This window comes from Grampus griseus, assembly GCF_964374135.1.
Source record: "Grampus griseus genome assembly, chromosome: 7".
In the NCBI taxonomy this organism is placed as follows: domain Eukaryota; kingdom Metazoa; phylum Chordata; class Mammalia; order Artiodactyla; family Delphinidae; genus Grampus; species Grampus griseus.
In genome coordinates, this window is record NC_139001.1 from 26,223,451 (window position 1) to 26,231,406 (window position 7,956).

The following is a 7,956-nucleotide window of genomic DNA, read 5'->3' on the forward strand; positions in this document are numbered from 1 at the left end:
AACAAAGGTGAAATTACTGTGAAAGAAAGATTATGGAAAGTGAACTGAAGGAGGATGAAACTAACAGAAGAAAAACTCCCAACTCAAAGAACTAAGAGCTTAGAAACAGAGCTTACTGGTTTAGACCAGTAAGTACGTTAGGTCGTGGACTCATCCTTGTCTATATACATAAAAATATATATATAGTGAGGATTTGTCTTTCTCTAATAAGAAAAATAACATGTACTTATCACAAAAAAATTTTAAGATGCACAACAAATTTAAATCAGTCATAGTCCCATTACCCAGAGGTACCCATGCAGTGAACACTGTGGTATGTTTCCTCCCTTTATTCTCTACGCTTTGGGGTACTAAGGAGTCCAGAACTTAAAGAAGGAAAGACATTAGTAAGTGACTTCATAACCACTTTTAACAGTTGACCAAAAAGCATGGTGAACTGAGCATGGTTTCCCAATAAGATGTCAACAACTTTAGGGTACAATTCCATAACTCTAGAACCTAAAGAAAAATATAAGCCTGAGAGTTGTAATGGGCTTTCACTTTTTTCAGTAAAAGGTCCTGGATGTAGGCTATGGTCCATGTTTCTAGTCACCATAATAAAAGAGGAAAGGGCAGAAGATTTGGAGAGTTTGGTTAAATATTCTGAAAATTCATCCATCATGATTCTACAATCATCTCAGGAATTGGAAGGACCAATAAATTAAATGGTGGGTAGTTTCAGATTTGAGTGTTCAGGGTGGACTGAAATCTACAACCAAACTGAAAAAGAAAATTATGTTAGTTAGGGAGTTTACATTTGGATAGATCAAAGGGGTGAGGTGATAAGAGTTGATTAGTAGTGAATATGAAAGACATAAAGATAGTAGAAATATTACAGTTTTGTGAAAGACATTTTTTCAGCACACTTTAAAAGAAAGTATTTTTCAGTTTGGAATGATTTTTTTCTCTGATCCCATTTACATGGTCCTCCTCTCACATAAGCTATCCGCATACAACTAAGCAGGGTAAAAGCATGAACACATGTACACACAGAAGGTTGGGGGAATCTGTATTTGAAATGTATTTTGTATGAGTCAGGTCATTAAGGGTTCTCTAATCTTATAAGTCACTCACTCAAAACAGCAAAATACTGTTTATGAATTTAGCCCTTCTTTTCTACTGATACACTTATTATAGTTATCACAGTTTACAGCATTAGGCTATTTTCCTCTGTACACCCCCATATGGAAAATTAAGAATTATTGAAACTAAACATTTCTCAGTTTTGATGGAGTAAGTAACATTCTAGTACTTTTTAATCTAGTGCTAATAAAGCATTTTATTTCTTCCATAAATTGGAAAATGTATTATATATATATGAATAAATATGTATTTATGTGTATGCAGAGAGATTAAAATATGTATGTACATATAGAGAGACAGCAAGAAAAGTATCCTTAACTAATACAATTATTTATCATTTCTTAAGAGAAATGGAAGCATTCAGCCTCCCAAATCCCTGAGAAGACTTAATTTGATGAATTTGTCATTAGGATATCTGGTATTGAAAATGGTGCTGTATCCAGCACTAAGTGGTAGTTATTTTCCTGTTACTTAAAGAAATTTAGAAAACACTGAAAAATAGACAATAGTCTACTCCCAAAACATAACCTCTGTTAATATTTTAGCATATCTTCCTCTAGCATTTATTTCTATATACAAGTCATAATTTTGAAAACAGTGATCAACTTGCATTACGCTTTTGTGAGGTAATATTATATTTAAGGTATGTTCAATGTTATTACATGTTCTTTTCAAACCTTAATTGAAATGGCTACAAAATATTTCATTTTCATTGTTTCTATTGTTGCTACAAAGCATATCAATATTGCAATTTTTTATAAACATTGCCAAATTTCTCTTCAAAAAGAATGTACCCAATACCAATCACAATGTGAATGTCCCTTTCAATACACCCCTGCCAACTCTAGGTGTTATCTTTCATTTGCTTATTTGAGCACAGGAAGTGGTATTTTGTTTTCATTTGAATTTTAAATAACTCGTGAAGTCAAACACTTCCATATACCTTTACTTAGTACTATCTCTCCTTTTTTTCTTACATCTTTTTGTTCCCATTAATCCATTCCCATTAATGATCAAGAAAGCCTCTTAAAAGGAAACGTAAAGCAACACTGATTGATATAGCCTGTATTTGTACTAATTTCAAGTGTCCTCTTCATTTGGACGATCCATTGATATAAGTAAGGGAGTCCTGCTACCATTTGGGAAAAATCAAACCAGCTCATCCTGGATAATAAAGGCTTTAGGTTTTGGAATAAAGAGAAAATAATGGCATTAGTAATTCCTTCTTAAAAAGTACAGAAACTGCCAACAGCTTTCTTGAAGTGTGTCTTACTAAGGAATGAATAGAGACAACTCTAAGAAAGTGATGCATTTTTCAAAAAGTCTCTAATATAGCAAGCATGCAAGAGGTGCTTCTGAAAAATGACTGAATGAATGAATTGGTTCCTGTGTGCCGAGTTCCTGCCTGATCAATGACGTTTATTTAAGCAGAAACAAATAAAATTAGGTCAGATGAACATAAGAGGAAGTAAAGATGCTTTGGAATAGGAAAAGAGAGCTGTCAATTAAGAATTGTACAAAAGACGATAAATTTAAGGCAAGAAGCAAGGTATGTCTGGAGAGCAAATAAACTCAGAGTAGAAGAAAATAAAGAACCACCTCCCTCAAAAAAAAAGTTCTATTTTGTGTTTGAGCAGGGATGCATGAAGACAGAATAGAAAAGGTAGACATGATTATTATGGTTCAATTCTGATTTTTATTAGCCTAATATAACAAGGAACACTGTCACAAGTGAGGATATGGACAAAAAAGGGCTACTCTTTGAAGAAAAGTGGTGTGGATTTGTACCTACATAAAAAAGCATATACTTTCTCTCACCATAGAAAGTAGGATAAGCTGGTAGAAAGATTCCTCAAATAAAGTTTGGCCAGGGAGAAGATTTGTCAATAATGACAATAGATGTTAGGTTGTTAGATGATGAGGTTTTTAAATAACCAGATGTCTTTGAAAATCCAATCAAGTAAGACACATTCATTAAGGTCCAATTGGCATTTTGAGGAATAGAAGGTGAAGAACCAAGTTCATGAATGTGCTTATCAATCTAACATTTGATAGCATAAAGCTTGAAGTGATTCAAAGGAAGGTGAAAAAATGAAGCTGGAAAAGAGACCTGGAAAAAATGATTTCACACATTAAAATCCAAGGCACAAGTGATTATATTCTAGGATAATAAAAAAAGCAATCATTTATAAGATTTGTAAAAAAAAAAAACTTAAAGAGAACAGGTTAGTTGGTACAAGCAGCATGTGTTTGTAAAGAATAAATCTTATCATACCAATTTCCTGCCTTTAAAAAAGAGACATTATTACCAGACTATGTAGAAACGTTAGACGTAACCTACTTTAATTCAAGAGCATTGAGTATATATTCTAGACCATTATTAGGTGCATACACATTTGCTGGAGAATGTATATAAATGTAGGAGGGTGTAGTGAATTACCCAGTGAGTAAAACAAGCTTTCTATGATTTGTGGGATTAGAAGAACAGAGTGGACAATGCCTTAGAAAGCTGATTCAGAATTCACAGTGACCTTGGCAAACTGAAGACATAGTCAAACACAAACAGATTAAAGTACAAGCAAAGGGAGGTCAAGTGTAAGTTAGTCCAAAAAGAGGAAGAAAAACAAGCTACAAATACAAGTTGTAGAGGACTGATTATATAGAAGTAGGTCAAAAAGCATATGTAGCAGTCATACAGTATAGCAACTGCCCAAAGTTAGTCATAATAAGCTGTAATCATTAAAGCTCTAAATCATTGAATCATAAATTATACAAAGAAGGAAGAATGCAGAGTGAAATTTAAGAAAGAAAACTCAAAGTCACTAGAAAGTTAAATATTAAATAACTTGAAACACAAAAAATAAAATTTTGACATTGAGATAACTATAAATTTAAAATCATGTCATGTAGGATTCCTAATCAAAAGCTTTCAATCTTCCTAAAAGTCTAAAAAATGTTTAAAGAGGAATTTCTTGGGTATAAATTTTAAAAATCCTACAATAGAAGCTAAAACATTGGAATTTATAACCACAATATATTAGCATATACCTATATCTATAGAGAGAGATATATATACCACTTACTATTATGCCAGTAAGTGCAAATAAGTATTTAAATAAATCAATTTTAATGAGTCCAATGATGATAAATATGATCCTGCTTGACAGTTGAGGTACTTGTCATTTTTTGATCACCTACTAAGTGCCATCCCTTGAGCTAGGCACTTGGAAAGCCTTTTTTGCTAATCTTAAAAGCAATCTCTGTACTAAATGTAGCTAATAATATCCCTATGTCATAGATGAAGACGGTGAGTGTGTCCCAGAGAGTTTAGCTTGCCCATGATCACACAGCTAATAAGTTGCAAAGCCAAGAATCAGAACTCAGGTCTCAGCCAATGTCCATTCTTTTTCCAGCATGTCAAGTACACCTGGGAAAAACAGAGGCAACAACATGAAATGACTTAGAAAGAGTAGGCTGGTTAAGATGAATTTTGCAGAAAGAATACATGATTGCAGAAGTTGCAATGCTCAGAAATACTATGACATTACCTGGAAATGGATAAAATGTAACTTCAGTAAAAATCAAAGAATGAGAAAGAAGAAAGTATCCATAACTTCTCTGATTTATTGTTATGTTTAAAATTAAAATAATATAAAAAATGAAGAAGGTAATATAGAAATAAAACTATAAATTTTTCCCAATAATCTATCTAGTGGGACTAATTGTCCTGGAAGTCATACTTCTAGTTGGCTAACTGATTCAGCCCAACTTACCTAAAATAGCAAAGGAAATTTTATATTTTTCTGTGTTACATCCTATTGCTTTAAGTTACTTATTTCAGAATCTGAATAATTTAATGCCATTGAATTTTCATAATTGCTCATAAAGTTAGAATTGCTAAAAGAATAACCTATTCAGGAACTATTTATTGAGTGCTTTCTATGTATCAGATGCTGTATAACAGGAAAAAGGATTGTTTTCAACTAGAAGATACTTTGTAGGAAATTAATCTCTTTTTAAATGTATTGCCTAAACTATCATCAAACAGAGAACATGATAATTATCTAATAGATAGTTTTATATAGTTGAAAGTGATTTTTAAAATCATCTTTTCTAATTGCTCTGTTTTATAGATATAAGAAATAGATATCTAAATAAGCCAACGTTATCTCATTATTTTTGAGTTAATACCAAATCTAAAGCCTTTAGTAGAAATCGCTGTAGAAAAGTAAGTTCCTAACAATTACTACCTTTCCAATAGAAATAATTTTGTAAATGATGGAACAGTTAGTGAAAGAAATTAACAACTACATAAATCAAACTCTACACTTAATTTTGGCCTAAGCATTTCCTTAAATTTTGGCCTAAACATGCCTACAACATAAATTTCATAAAATGGAATGACTAAATCATTAGGCAATTGTCACTCTAAAGAGTAAAATATTTCTAAGGAAAATTTTAAAATTTAATTCATCACCAGCCTTTTTTGCACAATGATTATCATTGCAACAAAATCGTCTTTTGCTGAACAGAACAGCTCTGATGGGCTTGTTAATTCTTAACTTTTGCCAAGAGTAAACACAAAAGATTTTGCAAGGCTCTAAAGAGCAACCCTAGCCATGAGGAGGGGTTACCCATGGTACTCCAGGTCATGTGCTGGGAGAGTACTGGATCCTCTTTAAATTAAATATATTTGAGGATCACAAAGAAGCAAGTTGTGCAACGTGTCTTGAAATTTCTGACCTCGTGAAGTAAGGGGCGGCCGGTTACATGGGAATGACGTAGAAGACTTTTTTTTTCTAAACTAAAAACAGGTCACCCACGCACATTCCTACTCTATTCCCTTTGTAGTGTATTTGTTACATTAAATCTGATTTCTTTCACGACCTCTCGCTTTCAAGGGAACTTGGTCCAGGAAAACATATTCCGCCCTCCTAACAATCAGATCACCACTCTCACAAACAGTAAAGTTCCATCTTTCTAAACTAGTATTGCAAATTTCCATGAATGGACCATACAGCTATTTCTTCTTCCAGATTTGGAGATTCCTAAGTTGAGTAATTGAAAGGTGGGGGGCCTATTTTAATTTTATCGAGGTTAAAAATTTTGGGGGGAAAGTAATGCTGTAGAGGGAAAAAAGAAAAACAAGAAGGAGACACAGAAGAGGAGAAAGGAGGAAAAAAAACATCCTCATCCTTCAATGCTACAAACTGCTAACAGTCAAAAATGCCTATTTGGATTTTAACTGCTGACATTCCCTGGGGTGTTGAAGAATTAAGTGTTTTATTCTGGTATTGTTTATTTGATGTCATTTATTTTTAACCTCTACTTGACTTAATCAAGATCATCCTCAGCTGAAAGGAAGAGGGAAATATATAATGTTTTTGCTATTGGACTCAAGGGATTGATTATTTCAAGAGAACACTCTTGAAAACTTTGCAGACCAAAAAAGCAAGGGATTGAGCATTAAAAAGTTGCAGACTGTGTCAAGGTTTCAAAATTTGTTTTTAAAAGCTAATTGACTGGGATTAGAAGTTGAAGTTAATCAGTAATAATAAAAATCCGACAAAAGAAATGATTAGACATTTTGTAAAAAACAGTAAGACAAATGAAAGAAATAAAGTTGTATAAAGGAAGAAGTATTATCACCATGTTACTTACTATGGATGGGACACCAATATGTAACTTGGAAAAAAAGGGCTGTCAAGTTAGAAAATATTTGTACTAAAATTGGTGACTGCATTCCTCAAATTATTAAAGACCCTGACTTAAAAAGTCACTTGTCCGTACATGTCTGTTTTTCTACCATTAATTAACTGAATCAATTAGTACTTGATTAATTAATCAATACTTCTTTATTATAACAAGACAAAGCGAGTTTTTAGGGACATAGATTAGTTATAAATTATTGCTACTCCCAACACAAACCAAGGATTCTCTCAAAAATATATCTCGAAAAAAAAAAAGAAAAAGAAAAAAAATATATCTCGTTCTTCTCCAAATTTGCAAATAGTAAAATTATACATCCTCTAGATAAATTTATTGTGTATAAAACTTTAAATAAAAGACAGGTCTTTTATTAGGACATAATTTTTTTCTTATTTTTCTATTCATATAAGTTTTGAAGAATTAATAGCTAATGAAAATTACTGAAACCTTCAACTAAAGTTCTTTTAGGGGTGTCATTTAATTTCCCCGTTCACATGCAAATCAGAGCACCTGTGATCTAATGACCACTCTGTTAACATTATATGAAAAGAATTGCTATTCACTAGACTACATAACTCTCATCTTTTTAATGTACAGGGTAAGAAAAATTGGAAATTTCTTTATTGTGAAGATATCCCGATACATATGTTGCTAATACTTAAAAGCAATTGAAATATCACAGTGAACTGAGAAAACAGAACTCAAACCCAAGAATAAACTTTTTTAATGACTCAAAATTAAACTCCTGAATGGGGTGCATATTTTGCAAATTGTCTTTGCCTTTAACTCTCTGTTTAGAGACCAGAATCAATTTCAATGAAAATCAGTCTTTTAAAGAGAAAATACTTCTTTTAAAATAATGTTTACCTTTAAATAAAAATTGTTTATCATGTTAACTGACAAAAAATGACCAAATACGTCTATGAAGCACCATCATTTTTTTAGCTGTTATTTTCAGTTCTTGCAGTTTATAAGCAGAGTCTTTGGCTCAGTTCCTGGGCAGACACAAGGATGTAGGGCAGGGACGGTAACGGGCCCAGATGGCTCTTGAACATTGAAGGTAGGACATACAGCTATTTCACAATGGTACTATAAGGAATAAAAGCAAAATCCTATGCAAAAGAG